Source organism: Homarus americanus, unplaced genomic scaffold (genome assembly GCF_018991925.1).
Source record: "Homarus americanus isolate GMGI-L3 unplaced genomic scaffold, GMGI_Hamer_2.0 scaffold51859, whole genome shotgun sequence".
Classification (NCBI taxonomy): Eukaryota; Metazoa; Arthropoda; class Malacostraca; order Decapoda; family Nephropidae; genus Homarus; species Homarus americanus.
In genome coordinates this window covers 15,747,378-15,757,873 of record NW_024711292.1, presented here as the reverse complement: position 1 = coordinate 15,757,873, position 10,496 = coordinate 15,747,378, and the positions used below count along the sequence as shown (strand labels likewise).

The 10,496-nt window shown below is 48.3% G+C and overlaps 1 protein-coding gene across 1 annotated transcript in view; it reads right to left on the bottom strand.

The window, feature by feature from the left end:
* LOC121856528 (titin-like) overlaps window positions 1-10,496 on the bottom strand; it is a 38,248-nt gene that overhangs the window by 13,981 nt on the left and 13,771 nt on the right. The gene's annotated exons all lie outside the window — the stretch shown is intronic.

The window sequence follows — 10,496 nt, the reverse complement described above, 5'->3', positions numbered from 1 at the left end:
GAGATAGATGGGGTGAGTGGGAGGGACAGGGAGGGAGGAATGGGGAGAATGTGGGAGGACAGGGGAGGGGAGGAGATGGGGAGGGGGAGGGACAAGGGAGGGAGGGGGAGGGAGGGACAGGGAGGGAGGAGATGGGGAGAGGGGAGGGACAGGGAGGGTGGGATGAGATGGGGAGAGGGGAGGGACAGGGAGGGAGGGATGAGATGGGAGAGTGGGAGGGACAGGGAGGGAGGGGAGGAGATGGGGGAGGGGGAGGGACAAGGAGGAGGGATGAGGATGGAGAGATGTGGAGGGACAGGAGGGAGGGGGGATGGGGGAGTGGAGGACAGGAGGAGGATGAGATGGAGGAGGGAGGAGGAGGAGAATGGGGAGAGTGGAGGGACAGGAGGGAGGAGATGGGGAGAGTGAGGACAAGGAGGAGGGAGATGGGGAGAGTGGGAGGGACAAGGAGGGGAGGGGATGAGATGGAGGGAGGACAGGGGAGGGGAGGAGATGGGGAGAGTGTGGAGGACAAGGAGGGGAGGGGATGAGATGGGAGAGAGGTGGAGGGACAGGGAGGGAGGGGAGATGGGGGGAGAGGGAGGACAAGGAGGGAGGGGATGAGATGGGGGAGGTGGGAGGGACAGAGGAGGGAATGGGGAGAGGGGAGGGACAGGGGGAGGAGGATGGGGAGAGGGAGGGACAAGGAGGGAGGATGAGATGGGGAGAGGGAGGGACAGGGAGGAGGGGAGGATGGGGAGGAGGGAGGACAGGGAGGGGAGGGAGGAGATGGGGAGAGTGTGGAGGACAGGAGGAGGGATGAGATGGGGAGAGGTGGAGGGACAGGAGGAGGAGGAGATGGAGAGGGAGGGACAGGAGGAGGAGAGAGGATGAGGATGGGGAGAGGAGAGGACAGGAGGAGGGATGAGATGGGGAGAGTGGGAGGGACAGGAGGAGGGATGAGATGGGGAGAGTGTGGAGGGACAGGAGGGGAGGGAGGAGATGGGGAGGGTGTGGAGGGGACAGGGAGGGAGGGATGAGATGGGGAGAGTGTGGGAGGGCAGGAGGAGGGGATGGGAGAGGAGGACAGGGAGGGGAGGGATGAGATGGGGAGAGAGGGAGGGACAGGGGAGAGAGGGAGGAAGGGGAGAGTGGGAGGACAGGGAGGGAGGAGATGGGGAGAGTGGAGGACAGGGAGGGGAGGGGATGGGAGATGGGAGAGTGTGGGAGGGACAGGGAGGGAGGGAGGAGATGGGAGAGGTGGAGGGACAGGAGGGAGGGAGGAGATGGGGAGTGGAGGACAGAGGGAGGGATGAGGATGGGGAGGAGGGACAGAGGAGGATGGAGAGGAGGGACAAGGAGGAGTGGGATGAGATGGGGAGGACAGGAGGAGGATGGGGAGAGTGTGGAGGACAGGAGGGGAGGAGAGAGAGAGTGTGGAGGGGACAGGGAGGAGGGAGGAAATGGGGAGGGACAGGGGAGGGATGAGATGGGGAGAGTGTGGAGGGACAGGGAGGAGGGAGGAGATGGGGGAGGGGGAGGACAGAGGGAGGGGAGGAGACAGAGATGGAGGACAGGAGGAGGGGATGATGGGAGAGGAGGAACAAGGAGGGAGGGGGATGAGATGGGGAGAGGACAGGGAGGGGAGGGGAGGAGAGATGAGGGGAGAGGTGTGGGAGGGAGGGAGGGGAGGAGGGAGGGGAGAGTGTGGAGGACAGGGAGGGGAGGGATGAGATGGGAGAGTGGGAGGGACAGGGAGGGAGGGAGATGGGGAGAGGAGGGGACAGGGAGGGAGGAAGGAAGGGAGGGAGGAGGAGGGAGGACAGAGGGACAGGAGGAGGGAGGAGATGGGGAGAGTGGAGGGACAGGGAGGAGGGATGAGATGGGGAGAGGGAGGACAGGAGGAGGATGGGGAGGGAGGACAGGAGGAGGGATGAGAGGGGAGGAAAGACAGAGGGAGGGAGGGACAGAGGGAGGAGGAGATGGGGAGAGGGGAGGGACAGGGTGGGGAGGGAGGAGATGGGGAGAGTGTGGAAGGGAGGGGAGGGACAGGATAGAGGGAGGGGAGGACAGGTGGGAGGGAGGAGAGTGTAGAGGGGACAGGGAGGAGGAGGAGATGGGGAGAGGGGAGGGACAGGGAGGGAGGGGGGAGAGGGGAGGACAGGAGAGGATGAGATGGGGAGAGGGAGGGACAGGGAGGGGAGGGATGGGAGAGGGAGGGGAGGACAGGAGGGAGGGGAGGAGATGGGGAGAGGGAGGACAGGGGAGGGATGGATGGGGAGAGGAGGACAGGGGAGGGGAGGGATGGGGAGAGGGAGGAGGGAGGGAGGGATGGGGAGAGGGAGGACAGGAGGGAGGGAGAGATGGGAGAGGTGGAGGACAGGGAGGAGGATGGGGGAGAGGAGGACAGGAGGAGGGATGAGATGGGAGAGGAGGACAGGAGGAGGGACAGAGAGTGATGAGGAGGGAGGAGGAGAGAGGAGGACAGGAGGGAGGGATGGGGAGAGGGGAGGGACAGGGAGGGGAGGGGATGAGATGGGGAGAGTGTGGGACAGGGAGGAGGACAGGGGAGGGAGGGGAGGACAGGGAGGAGGGGAGGAGATGGGGAGAGGGAGGGGACAGGGAGGGGAGGGATGATGGGGAGAGGGGAGGACAGGAGGAGGGGGAGAGGGGAGAGACAGGAGGAGGGGAGAGGTGGAGGGACAGGGAGGAGGAGAAGAAGAGGGGAGGGGAGGACAGGAGGGAGGGAGGAGATGGGGAGAGGGGAGGGACAGGGTGGGAGGGGAGGAGGGAGAGGGGAGGGACAGGAGGAGGAGGAGATGGGAGAGGAGGACAGAGGAGGAGGGAGAGGTGGAGGACAGGAGGGGAGGGATGAGATGGGGAGAGGAGGACAGGAGGAGGGAGAAGATGGGGAGAGTGGAGGACAGAGGGAGGAGGGGGAGAGTGTGGAGGACAGGAGGGAGGGATGAGATGGGGAGAGGTGGGGAGGACAGGGAGGAGGGGGATGGGGGGAGAGGAGGGACAGGAGGGAGGGAGGAGATGGGGAGAGTGTGGAGGGACAGGGAGGAAGGGAGAAGATGGGGGAGTGTGGAGGCAGAGGGAGGGATGAGATGGGAGAGGGGAGAGGACAAGGAGGGAGGGAGGAGATGGGGAGAGGGGAGGGACAGGGAGGGAGGGATGAGATGGGGAGAGGGAGGACAGGGAGGGGAGGAGAGAGATGGGGAGAGGGGAGGACAGGAGGAGGATGAGATGGGGAGAGGGGAGGGACAGGGAGGGAGGGATGGGGAGAGTGTGGAGGAGGGAGGGAGGAGGAGAGGGAGAGGGGAGGACAGGAGGGAGGGATGAGATGGGAGAGGGAGGGACAGGAGGAGGAGAGGATGGAGAGTGGAGGGACAGGAGGGAGGGATGGAGGGAGAGTGGAGGACAGGAGGAAGGAGAGATGGGGAGAGGAGGACAGGAGGAGGGAGGATGGGGAGAGGAGAGGAAGATGGGGAGAGTGTGGGGGACAGGAGGGAGGTAGAAGAGGGAAGAGTGTGGAGGGAAGGAGGGGATAGCATCCTTGAGGACATGGAGGTCGATGGCTTTTTCTAGGGTGTCGATTATTTATTCTTATACTGAGCCAGCTATCGTGCAGGGGGCCGGGAAAGGAGGCGGAAGAAGGAAGGGATGGAGGTGAAGGGGTGGGAGAGAACAGCCAGAGACTACAAATGGAGCCAACTTAATTTTGTTTTTATATAACAAATTTATTGACAAAGCTTGTAGCACACTTGCTTGCCTTCTGAGTAAGTCAGTAGGTTTTGACACTGAGGGTGAGATAATTACTAAAACACAGAGACAGAGGTTCACAACAAAGATATACGTCAATGAATAGGATGTATTTTTGTGTACGAAATCTCTGTCCTGCATGGCAGTGAACAGTGATATCATCCACATGTCATGATTCAACTTAAGTTTCGATTGTGCGTGTGCATGTGTGTGTGTGTGTGTGTAACGAGTGTCCGCCATAGTTTGTGTTCTTAGTATGAAATATGTTGGTTCGGATGGTGTGTGGTTAGCTCGAACAGTTTCGCTCATTACTCGTCCACACTGAATGATTCATGATTTAAGTATTAACTTTGTGTAGCTAATATATTATGTTTGAGTATATATAATTTTATTGTATTAGGTTTGTATATACAGTAGGTTAGAAAAGTGGAACTATGTCACTAGATATGTATGAGCCCCTTAGTTTTTATATAAATGTGGGTGGCATTAATTTTATATATAAAATCCATCACCCACGTTAACTCTCCATGAGCAATGAGATGTCATGCAGTGATCATGTGGTCCAGTCATTGAACACGTGATCGGTAACTTTCCATTGGAGGGCGCGTCTGTAAAGAAGCTGTCTAAGCTTTCTTCAGAGGCACTCCTACGGCAGTAGTTATTTATCTCTCATGAGAGAAGTACGTCGAACTAAGCTTCACAGATAAGCTCTGTACCTTCCCCTCAGAGTCTTCACTCAACCCTCACAAGAAACAGACGTATTGATAACCAAGCTTCACAGGTAAGCTTGCCGTCTGATTCTAACCTCAATAGCTCAATTGAGATAGTTACTGTGATATCCTTTTTGAAAATATACATAGAAAACCTTTTCTAATAAACACAGAAATAGAACATACCGGGTCTTAATACAGAAAACACAATAAACTTTTTACATGTTCTAGCTCCATTATCTAATCGTAGTATCAATAGTTAAAGGGCTAGTTCAGGTAATTTAAATAAACTTTGTTTTGGCCAATCAGGATATAGTACGTCAGTATTTGGCGGTAGAGAGGTGACGGAGGTGACCTATTGGTACACTACACTCTCGTCAGTCTAGACACAGCTCTATTAAGTTAAGTAATATACTCTCTCTCTGGTGTCTTGGGAGTTGGCATTTGTCTATTGAGAATTATTTTGCTTGATATTGATTTTGTGTGATCTTGTTGGACCTTCAGTCATTACGCAGCCACTACCAAACATCTTGTCGTATTATTATTATTATTATTATTATTATTATTATTATTCTTGTTATTTATTTTATTCTATGTACAGTATATATGTGGTGAGGGGAATAAGTTAATAAATGTTCATATTTTTCTTGCCTTGTTTAGGTTGTGACCTGTTAACGTGACCTTTGTTGGGAGAACTTGGGAATAAACTGATATATATTTGAAAGTCTTAAGTAATTTGTGTTTATGTAACGATCTACCCTTGGGCCGTAACAGTATGTGTGTGTGTGTGTGTGTGTGTGTGTGTGTGTGTGTGTGTGTGAAAGGGAGAGAGAGTTTTTCCGTAAATAAAACAACGAAAAAATATATGGTCAACAATAACAGACAAACAAACAGACAGACAGACAGACAGACAAACAGACAGATATACACATAAAGACTGATAAACAAACAAACAAAGACAGGAAAAATTCGACAATGACAGACAGAGACGAACAGGAAGGCCAAAACAGAGACAGACAGACAGGAAAAATCATCAATGATAGACAAACAGACAGACAGGAAGACGCACACAGGCAAACAGACTGGCAGGAAAAAATAAACAATGACAGGCAAACAGACAGACAGGAAGACCAAAAGAGATAGACAGACAGACAGGCAGAAAAAAATCAACAATGATAGACAAACAGACAGACAGGAAGACACACACAGACAAACAGACTGATAGGAAAAAAATAAACAATGATAGACACACAGACAGACAGGAAGACCAAAATAGACAGAGAGAAAGACAGACAGACAGACAGGAAAGAAATCGATCATCACCCCCTTTAGTTAGGCTTCCGGTAGATCCCTAAAAAATTAATGTAATTCACTGGTTATAACCGAGTCAGGCCATACATGCCTTCGCCTCTCTGTTTACATCGTCTGCTGAGTGTACAGGGCTGTGAGGAGGAGGGGGATGAAGAGGAGAAGGAGAACGGAAGAGGGAGGAAGGGTAAACGAAGGAAAAGAGTGAGAAGGAGGAAAAGAGGGAAGAGGAGGAGGAGGAGGATCGGAAAAAAATGAGGCGAAGGGAGATGAGGAGGAGGGAGAAGATGAGAGGAAGAGAGAGGATATGAGAAGGGAAGAAGGGGAAAGAGGAAGGGTGAGACGGGAAGGGGTGATAAAGAGAAGTAAGGGAGGACGAAGGCGAGAGAAGAGGAGGGAACGAGGGGAGGAAGAGAGGAGGAGTAGGAGGAGGACATGACTGAAGGAGAAGGAGGGGAAATGAAGATGGAAGGGGCGGAAGAATGAGGAGCAAGGAGTGAGGAAAAGGGAAGAAACAGAGGTAAAAAAAGGAAGGAGTAGAGGAATAGGAAGAATCAGGGACGGGAAAGGGAGAGGGAAAGGAGGAGGAAGAGGTCGAAATATATGTATGATGAGAAATGGACGAGGAGGAAGAAGGGGAAGAGGGGAAAGGGAGGAGGAGAGAGAGAAGAAGAAAAGTCATGATAAAGGGGAGGGGAGGGAAGGAAGGGAAGAACAATATGTGGAAAATGGAAGAGGAGGAGGAAGAGAGGGGAGGAGGGGAGGAGAGAGGAAGGAGGAATAGGAAGAGGGGGATAGGGACGAGGGGAAGGGGGAGAGGAAGGAAGGAAGAAGAGGGGGAGAGGGAGGAGAGGAGTGTAAGGAAGGGAGAAGAAGTAGGGGAGGGAGGAGATGGGGAAGGAGAAAGGAAGGAGGAGAGGGAGAAGAGATGGAGTAGGAGAGAGTAAGGAGAGAGAGAAAGATGAAGAGGGGAGGATGAGGTAGGCAGGGTGAGAGGAAGAGGACACAGAAATGTTATATGAGAAAGAGGAAGAAGAGGAGGAGGAGGAGGAGGAGGAGGAAGAGAAGAGTGGATTGAATACGAGAAGTAAATGAGGAGAAAGGAAAGGGAAATAAGGAGGGGGGAGTGAAAAAGGGGGAGTGGGGGAGGAGGAAGGGGTATAGGAAGACGAGAATAATAAAATGGGAATGAGAGAGGAGAACAGAAAGGATAGAAATATGTTGATAATTGGCCGAGAAGAAGAGGCGAAATTAAGGAATGAGAGGAGAGGAATGAAGGGAAAATGGAGGAAGAGAAGGGGAGAAGAGGAAAGGTAGACGGAAGGAGGAGGCAGCCAAGAAGAGGAGGAGAAAAGGAAGAAAAATAGAAAAAATGATTAGTGGAAGAGGAGAGCAGGATAATGCGATTGAGAAGGGGGAAGACGGTAAAAATGAGAGAGAGAGAGAGAGAGAGAGAGAGAGAGAGAGAGAGAGAGAGAGAGAGAGAGAGATAAAACATTAGGCACAGAGGAGAGAGAAGACACGGATGAAGAAGATGGAAAAATAGAGACGAGGTGACCTGAAAGAGAAGGAAGAGGAAAGGATAGGGAGGATTGGTGGAGGGAGAAGAGACAGACGAGAAGAAAATGGAAAAGAAGAGAGGGAGGACAAGAAGGAATAAAAAGAGGAAGAGAAAAGAAGAAGAAGGACCACAAGAAAACAAAAAACGACAAAAAGCAAAGAGAAAATATAAGTAACAAAGCGTGTACTACGACTATCCCCCATAACAGACTTGGCCTCCCCATACTCCCTGTTGCAATAGTAAGATGGTAAAAATACCCGTCCTGTGTACATATAAAAGTGAGATTGGCACGTAAATACTTTTGGAATGTTGGTAAGTGTGATACACCAGTAACTTATATATGTATAAAAAAATGTATATCCGGTAGTGTTGCACTTGACGGACTCCTGCACAGTAACTAAAGAAAATGAGTATCCATTAATGAGAGTTTTTCTACCAGATGAACAAACACAACGCAGCTCCAGCCTCAAAACCAACACAAGCAGGATTAATCTCCTTGGAGGAGCGGGAAGAACTCTCTATTGTCGGCATCGTAATAATGTACTTCATATTCTGAGTCACACTATGAGTACACATCGCTGGTAACTCTAACGTTTGTTTATATTTCAAGTTTGTTTATATTTCAAGCTGCGAGAACAATTATCATGGGCCCATAATTGACCGCCTGGACTACATTCTGAAGTTGAATATACCTCCTAAGTAAAGACTTAACTAGTTGACTGAGAGCAGAAACAAATTATTAAGATTACACAGAGATCATAACTTACATTAGCAATAAAGCAAAGTTAACTTACAGAACTTCTGAATCCGAACCCTCTACTGACTCTCAAAATTTTAATAAGTAATTTTTTTTCCAGTTAACTAAAGTTGTGAGAACTCGGTTAACTGGTTTATTTAATATATGACAAAAAGAAGTTGGCGAAAGTAACTACCGTCGTACAGTTGCGGAAATGTGCTCCAATGCCCCCTGTGGTAAACCGTCTCCAAATGGCAGCGTCACAGTTGTATTATCACTATTTACTATTATGAATGAACGGGTATTGGTAGTGTAACGACGGACGTGACTGGTGAATAGATTTGCTATAAGTCATGATATAGGTTGGCCGTTTGGAGACAAGGCAAGGGGTGTAGGAACACATTTCCGCAACTGTACAGAGACTAAAACGTAGGCTACTTGGAGGCGTTCTTGTATCCAACTAAGGTTATGGGACTCACTAGTCTAAGAATGACTGAAAATTGGAACCCTAAAAGAACGTCTATACCTTATGAAAATAAAAAGGATACAAACTGTGTTTTCTGTCTATACATAGACAGTAATCAAACCTCTATACATACAACAAGCACAAGTTCACACAGCTATTCGCCTTGCCTGTTCAATAACTCGATTCTTCACCTAACATTAGAAAACAAAACAAAAAATCGACATTAATTGGAGTTTATGACGTAAAAGGCTTTTGTTTGCACAATAAAAATATTACACTATAAAAACTCTTAATTAGGACAAGGCTGAACAATTTTACTCACAGGTAAAGAGAAACGTTTTTATTCAGGTAGGGAAAAAAACGACGTATACAAAGACGCGGGGGCAAATATTTACACAAAATACTGCAGTCGTTTTTAATATAGGAAATTTCGGACAGAAGCTTTGTGAATAATTTTTTGTAATACTTCAGCAGTGGACTGACAGCAATTTCTTCTATAACGGGTAATACTAGTTATTTATATGATTTGTAAATGATGCTTTTGAGAGTGACGTATATTAATAGCTAATGTTTAAAACGTTTCGTATTCTGGCATAACGTTTCACAATGAAAATAAGGAAACGTTTTATATTATAAAACCAAAAGTTGTATACCGACAATAAAAAAATACAGTAAGGGCAATACAACATTAATACGAACAATAACAAACGTTTCATATGGGAAAACAAACAAACAATATATTTGGACAGTAACAAATATTTTATACGAATAACAAACGTTTTGCTTGGTCAGGAAACTTTTACTGTATAAACGTCTTATTATGACCAACAGCAATGGGTAATAAAGACAGCTGAGAGAACCCCTCCACATTGATTAACGCTGAGTGAAGTTTCCAGCTGTGACCGAATTGCAAATGCATCATCGTTAAACAGTAAGAACGTTTAACAAATGGGTGACGACGTTATCATATAAAGCGATTAATATCAACGCCAGTTGCACGGGAAATTAAACAACAGAGCGGATGCAAACCTTGCTCGCAAACCGTTACCACGGCCAGGTAAATATTGATCTATAGTGTGTTTCTTCCCAGCTGAGAAGAGATGCCCCGCCCTCTCCTCAAGAGTTACAGCTTATTGGCTGCTGCAAATCTGTTCGATATCGTCCTGAAGTAATGATGTACAGTATTTCTAAATGAGTTTATTCATAATCGTTGGGATGATCGTTTCTGACGAGAAAGATATTCAGCTAAATTATATAAAGATACATACAACCATTATTTCAATCTTGTTGTCGCAATCCTTTACCATGGCACAACTTCGTTAGTTTTGCTCGATTTACACAAACATTTTATCATGTGGACCTTGAAATATGTTGATCAAACCTACCAAGTTTGGTGCAAATCCGCAGATCCGTTCCCGAGTTAATTTTGGGACAATCAGACAGACAGATCATAGGACTGAAAACAATACCCCCAGCAGTTGTCGGAAAAATAATTAAAGAAAAAACAAAGAAAGAAAAAAACTCAACCCTTAAGTCAAAGTGTCCTGCTCCCAAGCGCCTAACAAAAGCAAAAAGTATCTTAGATGTAGTATTATACAGGGCAGTGCATGAGAGTATAAAGGTGAACTAAAATGTGTTACTGATATTGACTCTTTTATTAAAGCCTTCATTGTGCTGTAAATTAATACACTCTGCACCCCCATTTTCACGATGATATAATTCAATTCTTTTGAAAATGTCCAATGGGGCCTGCCCAATATTACAGTAACTGTTATATTATAAAAAAATGGACTTTTACATTGTCGAAGTATTGGAGTATATACTGTACATATGCTTCGTTTATCGGTCACAAAGTGTGAGTTTAATTAGGTTTACATTACGAGTACATTATCTTTTGTACAGACTTGTATAAACGTAGTGCAGCCTCTGCCTCTGTGAGCTATTGATGATATGCTGTTAGCTCAGTGGTAT